Raw genomic sequence first — 27,689 nt, 5'->3', positions numbered from 1 at the left:
TGGTATGCTGGAGCCAAGTGCTTAACTTCTCTGAAATCACACAATAATAGAGCCATACAAAAAACTGAAGTCTTTTAACTCTAATCTGTGTTTTCTCATTGGATGATATGTGAGTAGCTACATTAGATTCCTTCAGATGTTATCATATGAATAGTTCTCAAAGTATATAGACCCACCCTTTCCTGTCTGCTTTTTCTCTTTCCTGGTGTGTTGGTCTGAGCTTGAGATGCAGCCTTTCCATTCAGGACTAAAATAAGTGTCTTTCCTTTAAGTCTCTGACTTTGAGCATTAAGCTATACTCTCCTACTCCTGTGTTTATCACATATGTAAGATAGAAAAGCCATCTGAATGATGTATATTCTGGGGAATTATTTCTTTGCAGTGATTTTCAACAACATCATTTTCCCTAAGGGACTGATAAAGATCACAAATAAACGTGACTGTGCTTTGTATTAGGCATTAGTTATTGTTTTAGGTGTTTTCCCTGGCTCCTGCAGATGCTAACCAAACATCTCTCAAAGGAAAAAGTATGCTCCTCATTTGTCACTTGAGAGTGTTATGAAAGGCTCACCCTTTCAGCAGATGGGATGGTCTTTCCTCAGTGATTGCATTCTTCTAAAATGTCTATTCAGTTCAGTTCAGTCACTCAGTCGTGTCTGACTCTTTGCAGCCCCATGAAACGCAGCACCCAGGCCTCCCTGTCCATCACCAACTTCCGGAGTTTACTCAAACTCATGTCCATCTAGTCGGTGATGCCATTCAGCCATCTCATCCTCTGTCATACCCTTCTCCTCCTGCCCCCAATCCCTCCCACCATCAGGGTCTTTTCCAATGAATCACCTCTTCGTATGAGGTAGCCAAAGTATTGGAGTTTCCACTTCAGCATCAGTCCTTCCAATGAACACCCAGGACTGATCTCCTTTAGGATGAACTCGTTGGATCTCCTTGCAGTCCAAAGGACTCTCAAGAGTCCTCTCCAACACCATAGTTCAAAAGCATCAATTTTTTGGCACTCAGCTTTCTTCTTGTGTATTACTGTATTTATTGAGATAATTAATATGTTCTATAGCAAATGTGCACAATTTACTACTTCCAGGATTAAGTTAGACAATAATATTTACTTTGGGTTGGACTAAGACCTGAATCTTGGAAAGTTTTAAATTTATTCAGATAATTTGGGGCTAGAAAATTGGGATAAATCCATTTTATCCCAATCTTTTATTTTATCCCAACCCATTTTGTGCAGCTTGGTTGAAAATGAAGTTAGCGAATATTAAAAAATAAAAAAGTAAACTTTTTATGACTTACAGGGGCAATAAGAGTGCTTGTTGAAATGTGTGGCTTATGAACTAGGCACAATACAAAATAACATAGTTATCTATATATAAAATACAGTACAATAAACTTGAATATATAACAATCTTGAAATCTATGACCATAGAGTACCAGTTTAAATACAATGAGGAAAATAAAAGGAAAAGGAAAGCAACCTAATCAAACATTCTCTCTGTTCTGTTTTCATGCCCCTTCTTTGGTTTTTCTTGTCTCTTCAATTAATTCTCCATCTGCACTGGATATTAAAGAAATATTTTAGTGATACAGTGTTAAAGAGCTGTTAGGTCCTATATTTTTATGTTTCTTACGCTGGATTTGATGTCTGTAAGTCTAATTATTTCTAAAGTAGAAACACTTATTGGTACAATGACATTTTAACTACCATAATGATTCACCCCTTAGCCAGCAGTTTGGACTACACTCACTATTGGGAGCTGTTTAACCTGCTAAATAGCCTTGTATAAATCCAGACTTGCTGTCCCAGGTAAGCTTTCAAGAATGACTTCTTTATAGTCAGAAACTATACTGAAACTCAAAGAGGGAAATGCTACTTCTTTAAAATCACTTATCACACAACGAAATTACTTTTTAACTAAGGTACATCTCTTCATACTAGAATGTAAGCTCTATGAGAGCATCTAAAACTGCCTGCCACAGGAGATGTTTAATCAATATCTGTTGAGTGAGAGGATGAATAAATGAGCAAGAAGCAGAACAAATTTAGCAATATGTCTGGATACTTTCAGTCAGCATAGAAGAATGAATGGAAAAGAGAAACATAACTGTTCAGATGAATTACTCATTACTATTTATCAATTCCCTTTGATAATATTTTATTTCAATGGTTATAATTTTTCTTCAATAATTTACACCATTTTTATTTCTAACTGTTCTAGAATTTTTACTTTATATTTCTGTTATTTTTTAATAGTGTTATTTCAGTTAACATTTAAATATTCTAAATAAAAATACTTTAAATCTTTGTGTGACTCTTTTTTATCAGTAACTTTACCTGGAGTTAACTTATGCCCTAATTGTTATTTATTTTTCTTTCTTAGTGTTACATGATTTAATGGATTTTGGAATTTTATAGTTTCATTCTGAGAGGGAATTTTATCTTTATCTTTTTCTGGTTTTTATTGTTGTGTCTTGGATGATGGTTTTTTCGAATCTTTTTAAATTTGATAAGGCTTATTTTCTGGCATGGCATATAGCCTAGAGAATGGTTAGGGTGCACTTGATACGATATGTATTCTGCTATTATTGGAATGGATCAGTCTATAGATGTCAAATAAGTCAAGTTGGTTGATAATGTATTCAAGCCTTCTATATTTTTGCTGATTTTCTGCCTAATTATTCTTTTCATGACTGAGAATAGGTATTGAAATCTCTAATGTTGTTGAATAGTCTATTTCTCCTTTGAACTATTTCACTTTTTGCTTCATGTATTATGGGGCTCTGGTCTATGTGTGTACAATTTGTAATTGCTCTATCTTCCTGATATGTTGATCCTCTTATTATTAAGAAATGGCTTTATTTCAAGCAATATGTCTTGTCTCAAAACCTACTTTTTCTAATATTAACATATCCAGTATAGCTATTACAAGGACCTGACCAGCCTTACAGAACACATTTTTAAGGAAAATATTTTAACAGAGCTTAAGCAAAATATTTTGCTCTACTCTTGTTCTGGTGTTCTTTATATGAAGGTACCTTCAAATACTTGATCACTAAACTGATTTGGGAATCTAAAAGAAAGAATTGTATACTCCATATTTATCAAACTTTGATACACAGATGCCATAGTAATATGTGTAAATAATTATCCTTTGCATGTGAAATATTTCTGAAGATCCTTTGAAATAACCCCCTCTGTTGAAACACTACTTTCTGAAATCAATTACAGAATTCATGAAAATAGTTTAATATATATTCCTAAAATGCTTAGAAATAAAATTAAATGCACTTTTACATTCAAATTCATAAACATTCACTCAACTCTATGGGAACATTACATAGAAAGCATATAACTTTAAATACTTTTTTTGGCATAGTCTATAAACTCAGCACAATGACTATTTTGGTAAAAATATTTAAATACATAGAGACCAGCATATTTTGTTTCCAGATAATCAGCCAATTGGTTAGGTCCTTGAAGAAAAACAATAGTAAACTGCATAGCAAGTATCAAATAAACTATTTAATGTTGCTTTCATTACTACTTGCAAGATCAGTTCAGTTCAGTTCAGTCGCTCAGTCGTGTCCGACTCATTGTGACCCCATGAATTGCAGCACACCGGGCCTCCCTGTCCATCACCAACTCCCAGAGTTTACTCAAACTCATGGCCGTCAAGTCAGTGATGCCATCCAGCCATCTCATCCTCTGTCATCTCCTTCTCCTCCTGCCCCCAATCCCTCCCAGCATCAGGGTCTTTTCCAATGAGTCAGCTCTTCACATGAGGTGGCCTCAGTATTGGAGTTTCAGCTTCAACATCAGTCCTTCCAATGAATACCCAGGACTGATCTCCTTTAGGATGGACTGGTTGGATCTCCTTGCAGTCCAAGGGACTCTCAAGAGTCTTCTCCAACACCACAGTTCAAAAGCATCAATTCTTCGGCACTCACTTTCTTTGTAGTCCAACTCTCACATCCATATATGACCACTGGAAAAACCAGAGCCTTGACTAGACAGACCTTTGTTGGCAAAGTAATGTCTCTGTTCTTTAATATGCTGTCTATGTTGGTCATAACTTTCCTTCCAAGGAGTAAGCATCTTTTAATTTCATGACTGCAATCACCATCTGCAGTGACTTTCAAGATAGATCTGTACTAAACTACAATCAATATTAAAAAGAGAATCTATTCTGTTTTTAATACTTGGAATGGGGGATATTACTTGCCAAAATAACATTTCATTGGCTTTGGATAAAATGACAGACACTGAGAATATTGCTCTTGTTTAAAAATATAGCAAATATTTACTAAGTGGCTACTATGTTCAAGACCCTGTACATAGCACTGGATATATATGTGCATGCTTTCAAAGTGCTTCCCCCTTTGTTTCTTCTTCTTTCTTCCTTCTTCATTTTCTTTTTTTCCCCCCACAGAGTAAGCTCCTATTCCAACTCCCTGCTCCAAAAATCCATTTAATATATAGGCCTCAGATAGAGAATGTATCAGATATTAAACTGATAAGAACAGATGCTACACTTGATCTTAGCCAAAAAGGCTGAGAAGCCAAAAAGCCTATCTAGTTAGGCTATCTGCAGGTAAAACATGATGTGATAAGTGCTGTGAAAAGAACATGCACAAGGAGGAACAGTCAGCACTGGGAGTCTGAGAAGGCCACCTGGATTATGAGTAATATAAGTAATGAATGGTAAATAGGAGCTCTTCAGCTAAAGAGGCAGAGACAGAAAAGGTACCCCAGGCTGAGGCAGTAGTAAGCATAAAAATCTTTTAGGAGAAGATATTCTCTTAAGAAAAAAAAAGTTTATTTTATTGTGGAGAGGCAAAATTCGAAGTATGGAGAGAGGAAATAAATATCCTACCACAAACCAGGTGAGAAGGAAGACAGCCTGTTCTTAAGTAGCATGAAATGAACAAAAAGAGAAATGGATGAATTCGACAAGTTTGGGGTGGGTGGGGGAGAATTGACATGATGCATCTATTTCTTGAATGTGCTGGCCAAAAGAGAAAGAAGTAAGAAGGAGGACTTCCAAAGAAGTGGCTTGACTAAATAGATGAAAGGCTTGCCATTTATTGGAATTAAAAAGTCAAAAAGAATCATGTATAGTTAGTGGGGAAGCAGGCATCAGGGATTTTCAGAGTGAGTCCATGTAAGCAAAGCGATAAATTTGACTTTTAACATGTTAGTTTAAGGGGAAATACATGGTAGATATCGAGATGCCAGATAAACTTGTTCTGAAACAGGAGAGAAATCTCTGGAAATATAAATTTTTTAATTATCAGATTAAAGCCTTAGCTATGGAGATATCTATAGACAGCAGAAATGATAGTCAAGGATAGATCTTGAAAATTAATTTGGCAGTCTTAGGAAGAAGGGCCAGTGATGAGATTGAACAGGAAAATGAATCTAAAGTGTAGAAAGACAGGAAGGACTAATATTCCAGAAGCAAAAAACGAGTTAGCTATCAACAGTGGGCAAATAAGGTATCTGCTCTTTGTCTTTAGATATATTTGGTGACTTTAATAAAAACAGAATTCATGGAGGGGTTCTGACTACTACAATACTGCAGGGAATGGAGAATTCAGAAAGTGATATAGAACTAATAAAGGAATTACTTATTCCTGATTGAAATGAATAAAATACAGAATAAAATACTTAAATACCAAAATATGTCATGCCAAAATATAACTATAGAAATTCAAAACATTCCAACCCAAAATATACCACTTTGGCATAGCAATTATTTTGAGCTGTAGGTACTTGAAAAGCAACAAATGCAGGGAGAGGCTTTCTCTGAACTCCTCTTATCTGCCTAAAGACAGATCCTCCAAAAGGAACTCCGTTGTCATAAATCCCCTACCTGGAAATTTCATCAAACAGGAAAGATTGATGCTTATCACAGGAGGGGAGGGGAGAAGTTAACATGACTCCTGAACAGATTTTCCCACAAACTATCATACTTCCCATTTGTTCTTCTAAAGGCTCATTCATCATTTCTAAAAGCATTTTCTTTCCCCTAAGAAACTTACACCCCTTCTCCCATTTCTCTATTAAAATGGTATTTAAGCCTGAATTCCTGTCCATTTTAGTTCACTAATTCCTAAAATGTCAATGTTCACTCTAGTTCACTAAGTCCTAAAATGTCGATGTTCACTCTTGACATCTCTTGTTTGACCAGTTCCAATTTGCCTTGATTCATGGACCTAACATTCCAGGTTCCTATGCAACTTTGCTCTTTACATCGTCGGACTTTACTTCCATCACCTGTCACATCCACAACTGGGTGTTGGTTTTGCTGTGGCTCTGTCTCTTCATTCCTTCTGGAGTTATTCCTACACTCTTCTCCAGTAGCATACTGAGCACCTAATGACCTGGGGAGATCATCTTTCAGTGTGATATCTTTTTGCCTTTTCATACTGTTCATGGGGTTCTCAAGGCAAGAATACTGAAGTGGTTTGCCATTTCCTTCTCCAGTGCACCACATTTTGTCAGAACACTCCACCATGACCCATCCATCTTGGGTGACCCTAAATGGCATGGCTCATAGTTTCATTGAGTTAGACAAGGCTGTGGTCCATGTGATCAGTTTGACTAGTTTTCTGCGATTTTGGTGTGCATTCTGTTTGCCCTCTGAGGGATAAGAGGTTTATGGAAGCTTCCAGGTGGGAGAGACTGACTGTGAGGGAAACTGGGTCTTGTTCTAATGGGTGGGGCCATGCTCAGTAAACCTTTAATCCAATTTTTTGTTGATAGGCGGGGCTATATTCCCTCCCTGTTGTTTGACTAGAGACCAAGCTATGGTGGAGGTAATGAAGATAATGGGAACCTTCTTCAAAAGGTCCCATGCGTGCACTGGCCCACTCAGTGCCCCTGACCCTGCAGGAGGAAACAGCCGACCCACACCTCCGCCAGAGAATCCTGGTCACTCACAGGAAAGACTGGGTCAGTCTCTTGTGGGGTCACTGGTCCTGAACAGGAATGGGGGAATTTAACTCAGATGACCATTATATCTACTACTGTAGGCAAGAATCCCTTAGAAGAAATGGAGTAGCCCTCATAGTCAGCAAAAGAATCTGAAATACAGTACTTGGGTGCAATCTCAAAAACTACAGAATGATCTCTGCTCATTTCCAAGACAAACATTCAATATCACAATAATCCGAGTATACACCCCAACCAGCAATGCTGAAAAAGCTGAAATTGAACAGTTCTATGAAGACCTACAGATTTTCTAGAACTAACACCCAAAAAGGATGTCCTTTTCATCACAGGGGAGTGTAATGCAAAAGTAGGAAGCCAAGAGATACCTGGAGTAACAGGCAAATTTGGCTCTGGAGTATAAAATGAAGCAGGACAAAGGCTAACAGTTTTGTCAAGAGAACACACTGGTAATTGCAAACACCTTCTTCCAACAACACAAGAGAGGACTCTACACATGGACATCACCAGACGTTCAATAACGAAACCATGTTGATTATATTCTTTGCAGCCAAAGATAGAGAAGCTCTATGCAGTCAGCAAAAACAAGACTTGGGAGTTGCCTGTGGCTCAGATCATGAACCCCTTATTGCCAAATTCAGACTTAAATTGAAGAAAGTGGGGAAAACCACTAGACCATTCAGGTATGACCAAAATCAAATCCTTATGATCATACAGTGGAAGTGACAAATAGATTCAAGGGATTAGATCTGATAGATAGGAGTGCCTGAAGAACTACGGACAGAGGCTCAAGACATTGTACAGGGGGCAGTGATCAAGATCACCCCCAAGAAAAAAGTGATGCAAAAAGGCAAAATGGTTGTCTCAGGAGGCCTTACAAATAGCTAAGAAAAGAAGAGAAACTAAAGGCAAAGGAGAAAAGGAAAATTATACCCATTTGAATGTAGAGTTCCTGAGAATAGTAAGGAGAGACAAGAAAGCCTTCCTCAGTGATCAATGCAAAGAAACAGAGGAAAACAATAGAATGAGAAAAGCCAGAGATCTCTTCAAGAAAATTAGAGATACCAAGGGAACACTTCATGCAAAGATGGGTGCAATAAAGGACAGAAATGTATGGACTTAACAGAAGCAGAAGATATTAAGAAGTGGCAAGAATACACAGACAAACTGTACAAAAAAGATCTTCACAACCCAGATAACCATGATGGTCTGATCACTCACCTAAAGCCAGACATCCTAGAATGTGAAGTCAAGTGGGCCTTGGGAAGCATCATTACGAATAAAGCTAGTGGAGGCGATGGAATTCCAGTTGAGCCATTTCAAATCCTAAAAGATGATGCTGTGTAAACGCTGTGCTCAATATGCCAGCGAATTTGGAAAACACAGCAGTGGCCACAGGACTGGAAAAGGTGAGTTTTCATTCCAATCCCAAAGAAAGGCAATGCCAAAGAATGTTCATACTACTGCACAACTGCACTCATCTCACACGCTAGCAAAGTAATGCTCAAAATTCTCCAAGTCAGGCTTCAACAGTACGTGAACTGACAGCTTCCAGATGTTCAAGCTGGATTTAGAAAAGGTAGAGGAACCAGAGATCAAATTGCCAACATCTGGTGGCTCATCGAAAAAGCAAGAGAGTTCCAGAAAAACATATACTTCTGCTTTATTGACTACTCCAAAGCCTTTGATTTGTGGATCACAACAGACTGTGGAAAATTCTTAGAGATATTGGAATACCAGACAACCTTACCTGCCTCCTGAGAAACCTGTATGCAGGTCAAGAAGCAACAGTTAGAACTAGACATGGAATAATGGACTGGTTCCAAATTAAGAAAGGAGTAAGTCAAGGATGTATATTGTCACCCTGATTATTTACCTTATATGCAGAGTACATCATATGAAATGTCGGGCTGGATGAAGCACAAGGTGGCATCAATATTGCCAAGAGAAATATCAATAACCTCAGATATGCAGATGACACCACCCTTATGACAGAAAGCGAAGAAGAACTAAAGATCCTCGATGAAAGTGAAGGAGGAGAGTGAAAAAGTTGGCTTAAAACTCAACATTCAGAAAACTAAGATCATGCATGGCATCCTATCCATCACTTCATGGCAAGTAGATGGGGAAACAATGGAAATAGTGACAGACTTATTTTCTCAGGCTCCAAAATCACTGCAGATGGTGACTACAGCCATGAAATTAAAAGACGCTTGCTCCTTGGAAGAAAAGTTACGACCAACCTAGACAGTATATTTAAAAGCAGAGACATTACTCTGCCAACAAAGGACTATCTAGTCAAAGCTATGGTTTTTCCAGTAGTCATGTATGGATGTGAGAGTTAGACAATAAAGAAAGCTGAGCACTGAAGAACTGATGCTTTAGAACTGTGGTGTTGGAGACGACTCTTGAGAGTCCCCTGGACTGCAAGGAGATCAAACTAGTCAATTCTAAAGGAAATCAGTCCTGAATACTCATTGGAAGGACTGATGCTGAAGCTGAAGGTCCAATACTTTGGCCACCTGATGTGAAGAGCTGACTCATTGGAAAAGACCCTGATGCTGGGAAAGATTGAAGGCAGGAGGAGAAGGGGATGACAAAGGATGAAATGGTCGGATGGCATCACTGACTCAATGGACATGAATTTGAGCAAGCTCCAGGAGTTGGTGATGGCCAGGGAAGTCAGGCTGGCTGCAGTCCATGGGGTGGCTAAGAATTGGGCATGACTGAGGGACTGAACTGATCCTGAAGCCGGAATTCTAAGCTACCTCGGGAGTTACTCATTTTTCCCTGGGTATCTCCCATGTATTAATGAGCCACATATGTTAATAAATTTTTATCTGCTTTTCTCTTCTTACTCATCTTTTATCAGAGGAGTTCTCACCTAAAAACTCAGAAAGCTAAAAGGAATAATTATTTTCCTCCCCTACAATAAGATATTTAAGTGTATAGCCAAACTTTAATGAAAAAAATTCTTATACGCCATGATTGAAGAAGAAACTGAAAGCCAGAGAGAAAAGTGGGAACTAAATGCAAGTGGTCCAAAGAGATGGAAACCAAAATGCAGACTAGAGGCTGGCACTTTAATGCCTGCTGGAGAATATGAGACAAGGTGTTAGACCCATGCATAATGAAGTTATTTACTACATACAGAATTTTCTGCATAAATCCACCCATCACAAAAGCCAGGAGCAATAAAATTTACTAGTCAGTAAATTTTTAAAAACTGACTCATAAATAATTACAATTCCAAACCTGCAATGTATTCAAGTAAGTACTCCACATACAAACTATCATAAAATTCCTGAAACCCGAGTTTCTCATTGGTTCCCAGGAGAAGCAAGGGTAAATCTATGCTCTAAATATGTTTTCTTCCATTACTTAGTGCACTTATAGTGAAAACATTCTTCATTGAAGAGTATTCTCTAAAACTTATAAACTACATGAGAATTGGAGCCATTCTAGTGGAGATAATAAATGATAACACCATTTTAAAGAGTGAGTATCAAGTAAATTCTTCATTTGTTTGAAGAAGCTGTGGTGTAAAAAATAGAGAAAAGGGGAGAGAATAAACTGCAGGGCAATATGGACTTAAGAATGAGAAAGATTTGATTATGTTTGTGTACTGATAAGAAGAAATTCACCTTTTAGAAAGGTGAAAATAAAGTCATTTGAAAATTGAGGAATAGTCAGAGCTAAATAATTCTGAAAAAATATTTGAAGTGTAGGTGTATGATTCTTTGTGACTCCATGGACTGTAACCTGCCGGACCGCACCATCCATGGGATTTTCCAGGAAAGAATACTGGAGTGTGTTGTCATTTCCTTTCTCCAAGGAATCTTCCCAACCCAGGGATCGAACCTCATTCTCCCTCATTGCAGGCAGACTCTTTACCGTCTGAGCTACCAGGGAAGTCCCATAGGTAAGAAAGTAGCCTTAAACTGTAGGAGAACAGTTATTTTGAAAAGAAAGAAAACAAATGTAGGTGAATAAGAAAAATATTTGTAGGAAAGAGGAACAAAAGTAGAAAAATTTTCAATTTGATAACATTATCTCACTTAATTCTTACAACAATGATATTTGATATTGTTACTAATCTCACATAAATTGACATTACATGATTTGCTGAATTTGTTTACTATTAAGGCCAAAGCTGGAATTCGAATCCAAGTACTTTCTCTTCATAATCTTATACAAGTATCATATAATAAAATTTCTACTGAAACTCAAATACTGTAGAGATGACCATGTTAATCAATTACAACACCCTGGAAGAAAACGATCAGCTATTTTTAAATCAAACTTTCTACAATGAGGATATCATCATGCCATTTCTCATGGTAAGCCAATATGTCACATAAGCTATGGACCCCATGAACTGTAGCTCAGCAGGCTCCTTGATCCATGGAATTCTCCAGGCAAGGATATTGAAGTGGGGTGCCATTTCCTTTCTCCAGGGGATCTTCCTGACCCAGGGATCAAACCTGGGTCTCCTGCAGATTCTTTACCATCTGAGCCACCAGGGCTGGCTCCTACGTAAGGTATATGAATGCACTAAAAGTGAACATAGATTATAATTACATAGCACTACAACTAGATAAAGTAAAATCACTAAACTTATACATTAATGCTTCATAAGATCAGCATAAATAATTTGTCTCTGACCTGATTAGGGGTATTACGTTGTCTGTAGGCACACAATCCTACATGTACACACTCATAAGTATAGTTTATAACAATTGTCTGCTTTCCTATCTCTTCCTTTAGCTTTAAGTTTAAATTCTATCTTCTGAGAGACCTACTCTATCCACCAAATTGAAATTGTGCTCGCTGTATTAAATTGTATCACTATATCTCCACAATATCTTTAAATTGAAACCCTTTTATTTCTATGACAACTTTTGACACATTTTTATTTGAGAAGCACAAATTCAATGAATCAAAAATTAGTTCACAACACTAATTAAACAACTCAGAAAATATGTATCTGAGTGTCTAGTATTGACTAGATACTGTTATAAGCATGAGGATACAGAAATAAAGATACAAAGTCCCTGTATACATAGAGCTTTTTTTAGAGGAGAATTAATAACTAATAAAATGAGTACAATACTATTATTTAAATAAATTAGCATAACACAATATGAAGTAGTATAGTATGCTGCTGCTGTTGCTAAGTTGCTTCAGCCGTGGCTGACTGTGCCACCCCATGGATGGCAGTCCACCAGGCTCCTCTGTCCCTGAGATTCTCCAGGCAAGGATACTGGAGTGGGTTGCCATTTCCTTCTAGGATATATAACACTAGCATATAACATTAATGTATTATATATAATAAAATCTGTTAAATGTTTTAAGCTATACACATGTTATGGGGCTTCCCAGGAGGCGCAGTGGGTAAAGAATCTTCCTGCAATTCAGGAGATGCAGGTTCAATACCTAGGTCCGGAAGATCCCTTGGAGGAGGGCATGGCAACCTGCTCTAGTATTCTTGACTAGAGAATCAGCAGGGTACAGCCCATATGGTTGCAAAGACTCAAATATGGCTGAAGTGACTGAGCTTGCATGCACACATATACATACTATAGTATTTTATTACCAAGAAAAGAACAACCAGCAGTGAAGGAGCAGTACAATTTCTAGAAATTATGTGGGACTAGAAAGAGTTAATTTTTCTAGACACCAGAATAGAGAAACTGTGTAATGTATGGAAATAAAAGAACTCCATGGGAAATAAAGAAATAAAACTTACTATGTGAAGAGGACATGATACTATACATAGAAAATCCTAAGAATTACTATAAAATCCTAAAATTACTATAACTCATCAAGAAATTTGGTAAAGTTGCAGGATATAAAACTAATATACAGAAATCTGTAGCATTTCTATACACTAACAATGAATTATCAGAAAGAGAAATTAAGAAAATATTCCCATTTATCATTGCATCAAAAAATATAAAATACCTGAGATAAAAGACCTCTTTTACATAGTGGTAAAAGACATGTACTTGGAAAACTTTAGGACACTGATGCAAGAAATTCAAGACAATACAAACAGATGGAAAGATATACCTTGTTTATCGATTGGGAGAATTAATACTGTTAAAATATCATACTCCTCAAGGCAATCTACAGATTCAGTGCAATCCCTGTCAAAATACCAACAGTATTTTTCACAGAAACAGAACAAATAATTCTAAAATTGTATGGAAACACAAAAGGCTCCAAAGAGCTAAAATAATACTGAGAAAGAAGAACAAAGCTGGAGGCATCATGCGCTCTCATTTTGAAGGATATTACAAAGCTACAGTCATCAAAACAGTATGATACTGGCACAAAGACAGACACATAGAACAATGTAACAGAATAGAGAGCCCAAAAGTGGACCCATACTTGAATGGGCAACTAATCTATGGCAAAGGAGGCAAGTATACACAATGAGGAAAACACAGTCTCTTCAATAAATGGTGTTGGGAAAATTAGACAGAAACATGCAAAAGAATCAGAGTGGATTACTCTTTTGCATGATACACAAAAATAAGTTCAAAATAAATTAAAGATTTAAATGTAAGATTTAAAACTATAAAACTTGTGGAATAAAACTCAAGCAGTAAGCTCTTGGATATCAGTCTCAGAAATATTTTTATGGACATGTCTCCTTCTCCTTCCAGGCAAGGGAAATAAAAGCAAAAGAAACAAATAGGACTTCATCAAACTAAGAAGATTTTGCACAGCAAAGGAAATTATCAACAAAATGAAAGGACATTTACTGAATGGGAGAAGATATTCACAACCAAATATCCAATAAAAGGGTTAATATCCAAAATACACTAAGAACTTACACAACTCAGCATCAAAAAGCAAACCACCTAATTAAGAATGGGCAGAAGATCTGAATAGACATTTTTTCCAAAGAAGACATGCAGATGACCAACAAGCACATAAAAATATGCTCAATATTCCTCATCATCATGTGTTAGTCGCTCAGTCGTGTCTGACTCTGCAACTCCATGGACTGTAGCCAGTCCATGGAATTCTCCAGGCAAGAATACTGGAATGGAAAACAAAAAGAATACTGGAATGGGTTGCCATTTCCTACTCCTCATCATGAGGAAAATGCAAATGAAAACAACAATGAGGTGTAACCTCATACCTGTCAAATTGACTATTACCAAAAAATCAACAAATAACAAGTTTTGGCAAAGGAAAAGGAAAACCCTCATGCGCTGTTGGTGGGAATGTAAAATGGTGCAATCAGTATGGAAAAGATTATTGGGATTCCTCAAAAAATTAAAAATAGAACTACATATGATCTAGCAATCCTACTCCTGGTCATTTAACTGAAGAAAACTAATTAAAACAGACATGCACCCCACTGTTCATTGCAGCATTATTTATAATAGCCAAGATGTGGAAGCAACTTAAGTGCCCAACTATAGAATAAAGAAGATGTGATATACATATATATGCAATAGAATAATATTCACCTGTAAAAAAAGAGTGAAACCTTGCCAATTGCAACAACATGGACAGATCTGGAGAGTATTATGCTAAGTGAAATAATTCAGGCAGAGGAAGGCAAATACTGTACAATTTCACTTATAGTGAAAGTATTAGCCACTTAGTCATGTCCAATTCTTTATGAGCCCATGGTCTGTCCATGGAATTTTTCAGGCAAGAATACTGGAGTGGGATTCCATTCCCTTCTCCAGGGGAATCTTCTCAACACAGGAATTGACTTGGGTCTCCTGCACTGCAGGCAGCTTCTTAACCATCTGAGCTAACCTAAGTGGAATCTCAAAGAAACAAGACAGATGAACAAACATAACACAACATAAAACAATGTAACAGAGAAAAACACAGGTGGTTGCTAGAGCGGAGAAGAGTGAGGGACAAAAAAACGAGTGAGTTAGAGTAAAAACTTCCAGATGTTCAAGCTGGATTTAGAAAAGGCAGAGGAACCAGAGATCAAATAGCCAACATCCAATGGATCATAGAAAAAGCAAGAGAGTTCCAGAAAAACATCTACTCCCACTTTATTGACTACACCAAAGCCTTTGACTGTGTGGATCACAACAAAGTGTGGAAAATTCTTCAAGAGATGGGAATACCTGACCACCTTATCTGCCTCCTGACAAATCTGTATGCAGGTCAGGAAGCAACAGTTAGAACCAGACATGGAACAACGGACTGGTTCCTAATCAGGAAAGGAGTACGTGAAGGATGTATATTGTCGCCCTGCTTATTTAATGTGTCTACAGAGTACATCATGCAAAATGCCAGGCTGGATGAAGCACAAGGTGGAATCAAGATTGCCAAGAGAAATATCAATAACCTCAGATATACAGATGACACCACCTTATGGCAAAAAGTAAAGAACTAAAGATCCTCTTGATGAAAGTGAAAGAGGAGAGTGAAAAAGTTGGCTTAAAACTCAACATTCAGAAAACTAAGATCACACAAGGCATCCTATCCATCACTTCATGGCAAATAGATGGGGAAACAATGGAAATAGTGACAGACTTTACTTTCTTAGGCTCCAAAATCACTGCAGATGGTTACCTCAGGCATGAAATTAAAAGACACTTGCTCCTTGGAAGGAAAGTTATGACCAACCTAGACAGCATATTAAAAAACAGAGACATTACTCTGCCAACAAAGGTCCATCTATTCAAAACTATGGTTTCTTCAGTAGTCAAGCATGGATGTGAGAGATGGACCATAAGGAAGGCTGAGCGCCAAAGAATTGATGCTTTTGGACTGTGGTGTTGGAAACGACTCTTGAGAGTACCCTGGACTGCAAGGCAATCAAACTAGTCAATCCTAAAGGAAATCAGTCCTGAACATTCATGGAAAGACTGACGCTACAGCTGAAACTCTAATATTTTGGCCACCTGATGCGAAGAACTGACTCTTTGAAAAAGACCCTGATCCTGGGAAAGATTAAAGGCAGGAGGAGAAGGGGACAACAGAGGATGAGATGGTCGAATAGCATCACCAACTAGATGAACGTAAGTTCGAGCAAGCTGTGGGAGTTGGTGATGGCCAGGGAAGCCTGGCATGCTGCAGTCCTTGGGGTCGCAAAGAGTCATACATGACTGAACGACTAAACTGAACTGAACTAGATTAAGAGGTACAAACTTCTGGTTGCAGAATAGTCATGGGTATGAAATGTATGACATGGGAAATATAATCAACAACTCTTTAATATCTTTGTATGGTGGCATATTATAACTAAACTTATTATGGTGACCATGTTTAAACACAGAAATATTGATTTACTATGCTGTGTAACAGGAACACAGTGTTGTAGGTTAGTTAATACTTTAACAACAAACAGACCAACAAACTCATAGAATAAGAGTTAAGATTTGTGGTTACCAGAGTTGGGGTTGAGGGTAGGGGAAATTAGATGAAGGCAGTCAAAAGTCAAAACTCTAGTTATAAGATAAATACATGACTTGATAATAAATACTGCTGTATGAAAATTAACACTGCTGTCTGAAAGTTGTTGAGAGTAGACTCCAGGAGTTCTCATCAGTAGGAAAAAAATGATCTCTTTCTCTATGTTGTATCTGTATCACCTGACGAAAGCTCACTAAGCATGAGATAATCATTTTACAAATTTGTAAGTCAAATTATTATGTTGTATACCTAAACTTATACAGTGGTATATTTCAATTATATCCTAATAAGCCTGGGGAAAATGAATAAAATAAAATAAGTGCCTATATCATAGAGCGGGAACAAGCTGTTATCAGAATTCAAGGCCCTCTCTGTTATGACCTCACTAACTTTTTTCAACTTCATTTCCCTCTCCCACTTCTCACTGCCATACTGAGGCCATATGTATCTATCCATCACCCACACATACATTCAAAGTGATACTGAATATCTGAAATGTGTTAGACACTGCAGGTGACGGGTTATCAGAATATGTAAAACATAGTCAGTCATGAGGCAAACAATAGACCAGACTTAATATTCAAGTGTAATAACTTGTCCAGAATCTTCTTGAATCCCAAATTGACAAATACCACCATATAGAATTGGAAAGGTAACATTAAATGAAGATGGATGATAGAGGCATTTCAGCTAATATCACTCCCTACATCAACTTTATAAGCAACATAATATAGACTCTTTCCTCAGCAAAAGTGAAAATCCACATCAAGTGGATCTTTGGTGAGTTTTCTGAAAACGGTAGAAACTGAAAATGATAGAAACTGAAAATGACAGAACAATGAGTTTCAAGGGTTTAACAAATAGTAGCTCTCATCTGAAACGCTTTTCTCCTTATAACCCCTACCCAAGTAGTAATCTTCTTTCAATGCACAATATTTACTCACATTGTTCATTTACCCATTCAGTCATATTATTTCATAGAAGTACATGTTAATCTCTTATTATTTAGCCTTTCACTTGCATATGTGTTTAAGTGCTTGTCTGTATGTGTGTGCACACATGCTGTGCATTTTCAATATACTGATAGGATTGTGTGTTATACTTGTACTTCAAAAAGTATCCAGAGAAGCATTTTATGCAGAATAAAAATGAATAGCTACTAATAGAAGGATTAAATTCAAGTTAATAACAACAAATTATTGAAAAGGACCAAATAAATAATCTTTTAATTACTTCTTTGAAATCGTAATGCAAGTTACTAACTGAAGCTTTTAAAATCACTGACTTGATGCCATATAGACATAATCACAAAAGACTTACAGATAGCCTACCTTTTCATGGAACTAATTTTAACAAAAAATGAAACCAAGAAACAGAACCTAGCAGGTGTTTCTGCCAATCATGTAAGATATACTGACCATTTGACAGGTCATTGCATCTATGATAAGAATTGACAAATTATAAGTCTAAAAAGTTACAATTCTCTAGACTGAGATATACTTTGTGTTACCAGAGATGAGATCCACCTTACTTTAAGAGGCTGATATTTGAAAGATGGATAGTAATATTTTATTCCATAAGGACAACGCTAATGTCATCCTTCATTCTTAACCAATCTTTTTATGAAAGCAAGAGCCAGAAGCCTCAGGGCATCATATTGTACCTAATTACAATAAAGGAATCCCTGTATCAGATTTAAGCATTAAATACCCACATTTATTACATGTGTTGTTTGTATTGCTAAGATAAAAAAAAGTCATGACTAAATAATCTCTACCCTTTAGGATCTGTGGGTTTAAGCCAGGCAGTATTTGAGCTGTCAAATAGAAGAAACAATACTATAAACAGTACAAAAGACTTAGAAACCGCTCGTTCCTTAAGCACAGAACTGGAGGTGCATTTTAGAGAGATGATTATTGCTTGTTAAGGAGGCAAAAAGTTCAAAGAGAGCACCTGTCTGATTCCCAAATCACTCTGAAAGAACAATAAAATAGGGTTTTAAGAAGCTTTAATGGTAATTCAATCTGTGAAATAACTAGTGAAAATTTATTATAATAACATGCAACTTGGTTACAGCAGATGTCCAGAATGGCCAAGGCTTATAATCTGCTAAAAAAATTAACTTGAATTCAACTATCATTTACTATACACCTAGAATTTCACTGACTCTACAAGGAGTGTAAAGAGGTAAAAGATATTATTCTTGACCTGAAGTAGCTTGGGGTCTAGTTAATGACATATGAATAATCCTCAAGGAATATGCATAATGTTACTTAAAGGAAATTAAATGTGCTATATGGTATTATAGTAAGTCTATAGGAAATTTAAATAAGATAAAGTCAGTGTAGAGTGAAATGAGCCACGGTAAGTTTCAGGGAATCAGATGCCTTTTCAATTGGGTTTTGAGCAATGTGTTAATCATATGCCCTCCCCATGACAGCATGCAGTTTTACTTGGATTTGGTAGATATCCAAGTTAAGGAGAAGAGCAAGAATAAAGATAGGAAATGAGACAAGTGTAAATAGAGAACAGAAATACTGCAAAAACTCAGATATACTGGGTCCATTGTAGGAAGATCTCAAAGGACAGTGGGAAAGCCTGCTTCTATCCCTGAAGGACAAGGACACCTGGTAGGACTTGGGCATCAGAATGAAGTGATGAAACGGAATTCCCTGAAGAATAATCCAACAAGACTATATAGCATAAAATGCAATCCACAGAAACTTTTAGCAGGAAAGAGACCATATAATTAACCATGGTATTTGGAGATAAGAATGAGAGTTCTGACAAATGAGAAGGAGAAGAAATGTCACATTGTGGGGAATTTTCCTATACAACCACCTCCCCACCTTGCAGATCACTCAGTTTTTACAACGATCAGAAAACAGTGCCTTGAAGATCTTGTAACTAAAGCCCAATGCTAACATGGCATTTGGAAAAAGTTTCCCTGCACAGGCTGGGTTAGGCAGCTGAGCTTTCTGGGCCTCCAGGTATCATGACACAGACAGTCTTCTTCATCACAGTAAAAGGAGATTAAGATCACCCATTATGCCAGTTCCCAGAGGAGAGTTTGACAGCAGCAAGAAACAGGGCATAGTAGAGTATAAATATTCTGTTACCAGGGTAAAGAGCTGTGAGCTGAAAATGAAAGCAGTGGACCTTCTGTGTGTTGTTTAGTCAACCAGGGAAGGTTTGAATGAAACTCTTATTTGTATTTTTCTCTCCACTGTTGGCCTGGCTTAACCAAAATTGATAGGCTTTTTAAAAATTTAGACTACTATCACTTTTGCCATCATTTCTTCTTTATTATTATTAACACAATTAGTTTTATCATTGGAATTGGATGAGAATAACAAAAATAACCTGTTAAAAAGTCCCCCAGTCATATTTGACTACAGTTATAAAGTTGGTTCCTACTCAGTAAGTTAGGAAATTAAAAACACTAAATCTAGGATTTTCTCCACTGGGACCTAATCCAGTCCAATTTAGAAGTTGAGGATTTATAAAGGCTTTTCTGAAAGAAATGGGAAAATGTCAGCTACAATTTCTTGCTAGACTTGAAGTGAATCTATTAACCTTGCCCAGAGAATATAATGTTACAGTTATCTCATTTACAATATTATTGTATATGATTTATGGCCAGAGTATCAAGCCTCAAACTAGGTTTTGTAGTTTTAAGTTAAATTTACATGTCTGTAATACAAATGATTTTTTTCTTGTTCAGATAAAAAGATATTAAAAAGTGATTTATAATATTTCAGTTGGATGGAAAATACACAGTATGACTTAGTCTACTGAGGGAAAAAATATTAGTTAGGCAGCTATTATGAATATGTACGTTCACACTGCTCAGTGCTTCCCATCTTTTAATGTATGCTTGGGTATCAGCCACCAGATATCTTTAGAATTACATTGTATTTAGACTATGAGACACAAATCTATCTGAAAATCAGATTTAAAATAAAAGAACACCCAAGAGGACGAGAAAAAATGCATCTTCTCTGTAGTTCACCTAAGATCATAAATGCTGAAACTAACTTAAATATCACCTTTTCTGCAGGTGTCTTCTACCAAACAGCACAAGACAGTCTTAAAATATATTCCACAAAAGCATCTCTAACAGCATTATCATTTATTGAAACCTAAGAGAATTTGCTTAACCATGAACTATATGTTTGAGATGTGATTTGGAAGTATTGTGTTTTATTGAAAATGGTTGATATAATGCTACCTGAAAGATATGACTCACAACTGTAAAGTCAGGACCAATTAGGAGCTAGACTTAACATTTACTACCAAACAAACAGGCTTCCCAGGTGCTAGTGGTAAAGAACCCTCCTGCCAAAGCAGGAGACATAATAGTCTTGGTTTTGATCTCTGGGTAGGGAAGATCCCCTGGAGGAGGCCACGGCACACATACACCAAACAAACAGCACATGCGTGTGCATGCTCAGTAGCTCCAGCCAGGTCCAACTCTTTGCGCCCATATGGGCTATAACTCGCCAGGCTCCTCTGTCCATGCGCTTCTCCAGGCAAGAATATTGGAGTGGGTTGTCATGCTCTCCTCCAAGGGCTCTTGGGATCAAACCCATGTCTCCTGTGCCTCCTGCATTTCAGGTGGATTCTTCACCCACTGAGCCACCTGGGAAGCCTAAATAGCACAGAGTGTCCTATAAATTTAAATTAAAATAAAAAATCTTGTTGGCATCTTCCATATAAGCTATGTACATATATATGTAAATATTTCAAAATCAATTTCAAATAAATTTCATAATTAAAAGGTGCAATTAAAAATAAAACCCTGCTGCTCAAGCTGTATTCATTGACAATGCATACATATTTACTGTCTATATATAGAAACTTATATATGTATATATATACATATATATATATACACACACATGCCAAATGAAATTAATTTTATTCAAAATTCCTATATAATTACTTAATTTTGTGTGCTTTAACTCTTCCTGTTCATATTTGGGAAAGCTTTTTAAATCTCCCACTATGGTAGCATTTTTTTTTTAATATTGATCTTTTTGACAGTGCCAGGTCTTAGTTTCAGCATGCAAACTCTTAGTTGTGGCATGTGGGATCTCGTTCCCTGTCCAGGGATCGAACCCAGGCCCCCTGAATTGGGAGCATGGAGTCTTTAGCCACTGGACCACCAGGAAAATCCCTATAGTTGTATCTTTATCAAGCTCTTCCTATCAGTTGAAATTATATTAAGCTTCTAATAAGAAATAACTAAAATAACAGTCCTGAACAAAATAGTGGTTTATTTTTTTCTCACAAACCTGCAATCTAAGACAAACACAGTAGTTCTCTGTATTTATGAGTGGGAAACATGTTACCTTCATTCTTTCTAGCATGCAATCTTTAGCAGCTGGCTTTCACCCTGACATGGACACAGGCATCTGGTCAAGTCAGAGCACTTCAGAGTCACACGTTTCACAAGACAGTTGCTAGATTTCTAGCCATCTCACACACATTTAAGTCAGAAGAAGGATTGAAAAGACAAGGTGCAAACAAAGTAGGCCCACTTCAAAAATTTTCCCTGAAACTCCACCTCACCATTTCTGCCTACATCTTACCAGTGCCTTCAAGGCAAAATGGAAAAATGTTATTCACTAGAAGCAATGTTACTAGCAATACTTTGGCTGGTGGTTGAAGTTTTGTGTTAAATTGCTTTGTTAGTTGTTACACATGGGATTTATGAATATCACAGCATATCTTTATCTTATTTAATGCTCTCAATTTTAAATACTTTATCTGATATTAATATTAAACATCCTGCATTTTTTGTGTTTGTATCTTCCAGGTTGACTTTTACCCAATTTCTAGTATTTTGCTCAAGATACTGATAGAATGGTGCTGGTGTTGTTTATGCATGGGGCAGAAATGGGGTGATGGAGTATTGTTGTTGTATGTATAAATGTGCAACATTTTCCCTAATTTTCCTTCTTATTCCTGTACCTGACTCTTACTTCCTGCTACTCTACCATCTGAGCCAGAGCCTCTTCTTTTGAAATTCTCCAGAGAATAAGGAGGATTCAAATTCTCCTTATCTACCAGCAATCTTTATTTTCCCTCTTTGAATTAACTCAACAAGGAGCTAATAGTGACCTTCTCTAGGAAGAGGACTAGTGAATTCAACTCAAAGTTAAAATTATCAAAAATTATTTGCAATTACTCTGCTTTTGTTCAACAGAATCTCTCTATTGCTTTGGAACACATAATATTACTTTATTAAAAGCATGCATGTTTTGGGACTATCATTAACTTTATGGAAAATATTTAATTGGGCTACAACAGTGCATTATATCATACATAAAAAGTCAAGATTTGATTACCTGTATATTTTCTTTCCAAAAATAATGTTCACCATAACTGAAAATTCAGATTACTCTAGTGAAAATTAAGTTTTCCCAGATTGCTTTCAACTCTGCAAAAGTGTTATTTTACAGCTCTGAGTGATCCCACAAGGGAAATAGTTCCTTGACTTGAACTGGAAATATAAGATTTAAATTGCTCTTTAGTTCTTAGGAACAAAAAGGTGTTTCTATGTCAGTGCTCATAGCTATAAGAGTTGCCCACTTCCAATTTCATGGTCAAATAGACAAAGGAGTGAGCAGAGATCAATGTCATTTTAAGCCTTGAGTTCATTAGCTGCCTCTGACTCACCACAATCAATTTTAGTGACTAGGACTTATCCTACCTTGACTAAACAAGTATCCATTTAATCAAAATGTTGTCATGCTTCCAAAGAGAAAAGAAACAAAAAAAGTTGGGATTGTATATTTACATTTTTATTATTTTATGAAGAACAGTATTTACAACCTATATCAATAGGATACTTATATATATTTTTTTCTTCTTTCTAAATGATTCAAGATGGAGCTACATACTACCAGGAAACATTTTTGAATATTAATACATATGGCCACCAATGATCCTATTATATTTAAATAATAAGTCAACACATAATTAACTCTAAAAGATAAATCTGTATACAGTATCTAAAAGTTCTCTATTCTTTGTGTGCCCTCTAATTGAGCAAGGGGTTTAGAGCTTCTTAGGAGAGCTTAACAGAAAATATTTTATTTCAGCCTGCCTAAATAGATCAAAAAATTTGACATGGTTGTCATGTTTACTCTAATGTACTTTATAAGAGAAATTAAAATAGGAAAATGAATCAAGTGAACCAAGTTCTTTAAAAATCCCTTACTTTTAGCAAATATTTGTTTTATCCCAATTATTGATACTAATATTACTGAGGAACTTAGAAATAATATTTAGAATAATCTATTTTAAAACTCACTAGATCAGAAAAGACAGCATAAAATACAATGGTAAAACATTTTTCTTATAATTTTTATGCTAATATTTAAGCATAAAACTGAAGATTTCATTTGCTACCAACCAAATACAAAATTACTTTTATTACAAACTTGAAACTTAATTATGAGGATGATTAAAACATAAAGACAAAGTAATCTCATTAAAGCACAAGCTATTCATTGATATTGGAAGAAGCTAGAGGACAACTTGACACAATAATTTGCTTGCTTTGGATAATTCATTTCTTTAATCATCTACTTTTAAGTCAGAAATGTGAATTGACTTCAACTAAGCTGGGAAATTCCAGCAATATTGAACTATTTTCAATGATGAGAACATTTTGTTAAATAAACTGTGTTTTTTTAGAAAAAAAATGTTTAGAAGAAAAAAATTAGAGAAGCATAGGATAAAGGGCAAAATATATGTGCATCCACACTCTTCCAAACTCTTTGCACTTGTTATCTTAGTTAATACTGATAATATTTCTATGAGGTTCATAATAGAGGTTTCTTTTGATAAATGAGAATAATGAGAATCGGAAAATTTTCTAAAAACACAGGTAGTAATTAGTTGAACCAAAAATAAAAGAAAGTTTGTCTGATTTCAAATCCCCACTAATTTTTACTAGGTATGTAAATATAATTAATAGATGCTGAATGCAAGGAGAAAAGAAAAAAATTTAGGTTATATAATTTAAATCCCCTTTCAGTACATCTTCAGTTATGACTATCCCTAAAGCAATATCTATAGTGGATTTGTTCTAGAAAATTTCTGGAGGAAAAGAAACATGATAATTACATGGGGAACTCTGTGGCATATCCTCATCAACTACCTACATTACCATTTACTTAAGTAATTTTAAACCATATGTTTTCTTGGTTTTTAAAAAAACAGATTTTTAAAAATAAACCTTAAGTGCTCATAATGAGAAGGAGCAAAGCCAAGCATTATCCTTCATAGCTCAAGTTCCACTTTTTAAAAGCTACTACTTTTACCATTTTCAGAATTTTAGCTGCCACTGGGTATATTTAGGACCCTAAAAAGTATCATTATGACATTATTATCTAATATATACATGAGAAATTATATAGTAAATCTCTATTTAGAAAGATGAGTATTAGTTTGTTAAATTCTATGTTTGTTCTTCCAATTTTTATGAGTTATTATTTTGTCCTTCCAGTGATTATTTTGGAAATATAATTATGCTACTTCAGCCTAACATTACATCACCTTTTGAAAGTTCTGTCTTTTAATCCTCATGCTATTATCTAAAGTTACAAACATCTTGCGTTCCTCCTCTCCTTTTCTCTTTCTCATTGCATATTCTTTCAACTGTTACATTTTTTAGTACGTTGCAAACTTTTAAAACATATTTATAACCATAAATAATAATTCCATTATTAAAAGTTATATTTGATTCTGAAAGCTGAAAACACCCAATGCTTATGTTACTAGAGATATATAAATATCATACACGAAAAATTAGATAATAACCTAGCAATTTGTCTATGACTTGAATATCCTAACAATTATTAAATTCAAATAAAAATGTTCCTAATATAAGATAAAATGCACTCAATGTTTCATATATGTCATAAATTTCTCAAAATAAAATCACAATCTGAGGTGTTTCATATAAAAACAAGATTATATGAGTTTCTCTTCATGGATTTTAATTTTTGGCTTTCTTTTTTCTTGTTGATATAAACAAGAAAAATCTTTTGTTTTTAAATTTATCTTTAACATAATTCAGCATCTTAATTTTACGGAATCCATTCCATTCAAACAGAATGCAATCTAGTTTAAACCAATTGCTTTCTTTTTTGTTTGTTTATTAAAGCATAATTGATTTACAATATTGCACTATTGTGTTTGTTTCAAGTTTACAGCATAGTGATTTAGTATTTTTGCAGATTATATTCCATCATAGGTTATTATAAGATAATGAATATAATTCTTAGTGCTATACAAATCCTTTTTTTTCATCTATTCTATATATAATAGTTAGTGTCTGTTAATCTTATACCCTTAACTTGTCCCTCACCCCTTCCTTCTATACTTTTGTAACCACAGGTTTGTTTTCTATGTCTGTGAATCTGCTTCTGTTTTGTATATACATTCTCTTGTATTACTTTTTAGATTCTACATACAAGTAATATGCAGTATTTTTCCTTCTCTATTTTACTTATTTCACTAAGCATAATATTCTCTAGGTCCATCCACACTGCTGGAAATGGCAGTTATTTTATTCCTTTTTATGAGGAAGGCTGAAGAAGTTGACAGAGGATGTGATGGTTGGATGGTATTGCCAATTCAATGGACATGTGCTATATGCTTAGTTGCTCAGTCATGCCAACTCTTTGCAACCCCATGGACTATAGCTCGCCAGGCTCCTCGGCCCATGGGGATTCTCTAGTCAAGAACACTGGAGTGAGCTGCATGCCCTCCACCAGGGAATCTTCCCAACCCAGGGATAGAATCCAGGTCTCACATTGCAGGCAGATTCTTTACCAGCTGAGCTACTAGGGAAGCCCTCAGCAGGCATGAACTTGGGGAAACTCTGGGAGATGGTGAGGGATAGAGAGCCCTGGCATACTGCAGTTCACGGGGTTGCAAAGAGTTGGATACAACTTGGCAACTGAATAACAATAACATTCCATTATATATATGTACCACATCTTCTTAATTGTACCACATCAGTTGTCTGCTGATGGGCATCTGAGTCGCTTCCATGTCTTGGCTATTGGAAATAGTGCTGCTATGAATATTAGAGTCCATGTGTCTTTTCAAGTTAATGATTTTTATTTTCCCGGATATATACCCAGGAGGGGAACTGCTGAGTAAAGAACCTGGCTGCCAGTGCAGGAGTCCTAAGAGACGCAGGTTCAATCCCTGGGTCGGGAAGATCCCCTGGAGAATGGAATGGCAACCCACTCCAGTATTCTTGCCTGGAGAATCCCATGGACAGAGGAGCCTGGCAGGCTATCGTTCACAGGGTCACAAAGAGTCGGAAAGAACCAAAGCAACTTGGCACAGCACACGGTAGCTGTATTTTCAGTTTTTTATGGAATCTCCATACTATTCTCAAAACATTCTATAGTGGCTACACCTATTTATAATACATCCCCAAGAACAGTGCAGGAGGAGTCCCTTTTCCCCATGTCGTCTCCAATATTTGTTATTTGTAGAATACCTTTTCTATTGGAACATAATTGATTTACAATGTTCTGTTAGTTTCAAGTGTACAGCAAAATGATTCAGTTGTTATTTGCAGAATTTTGATGATAGCTGTTCTGACAGGTGTGAGGTGATACCTCATTGTGGTTTTGAATTACATCTCTCTAATACTTAGCTATGTTAAGCATATTTTCATGTGCCTCTTAGCCCTCTGTATGCCCTATATAGAAAAAAATCTTTTCAAATCTTGTGTCCATTCTTTGATTGAGTTGTTTGGTTTATTTGATAGTGAGTTGTATGTATGAGTTGTTTGCATATTTTTAATATTAACTCCTCATCAGTTGCATCATTTGCAAATTTATTTTCCCATTCCATAGGCTGTCTTTTGGTTTTGTTGGTATTTCCCTTTGCTATGTGAAAGCTTTTGTGTTTTTAAATCCCATTTGCTCATTTTTGCTTTTATTTCTTCTGTCTTGGAAGTCTGATTAAGGAAAATATTGAAATATTTAAGTCAAAGTGTTTGCCTTCGACATACTCTTCTAGGAATTTTATGATTTCATGTATTATGTTTATTCTTTAAGCCATTTTGAGTCTATTTTTATAGATGATGTGAAGGAATGCTTTAATTTTATTGGAATGCTGGCTGTCCATCAGAAAGCTGGTTGGAGATATGTAGGCTTGTATCTAAGTTCTCCATTCTGTTCCATTGATCTTGGTGTCAGTACTACACTGATTTGATTACTGCAGTGTCATTGTATAGTCTGCAGTCTGGAAGGGTTATACCTCCAGCTTTGTCCCTTTT

The 27,689-nt window shown here is 36.0% G+C and overlaps 1 pseudogene; it reads right to left on the bottom strand.

Moving 5' to 3' along the window:
* Nucleotides 1–4,438: 4,438 nt before the first annotated feature.
* LOC136156533 (U2 spliceosomal RNA) lies at nucleotides 4,439–4,576 on the bottom strand (annotated as a pseudogene).
* Nucleotides 4,577–27,689: the final 23,113 nt, after the last annotated feature.

Source organism: Muntiacus reevesi, chromosome 1 (genome assembly GCF_963930625.1).
Source record: "Muntiacus reevesi chromosome 1, mMunRee1.1, whole genome shotgun sequence".
Lineage (NCBI taxonomy): Eukaryota > Metazoa > Chordata > Mammalia > Artiodactyla > Cervidae > Muntiacus > Muntiacus reevesi.
The sequence above is the reverse complement of the archived record's forward strand: the minus strand, read 5'-3'. Positions and strand labels throughout refer to the sequence as shown.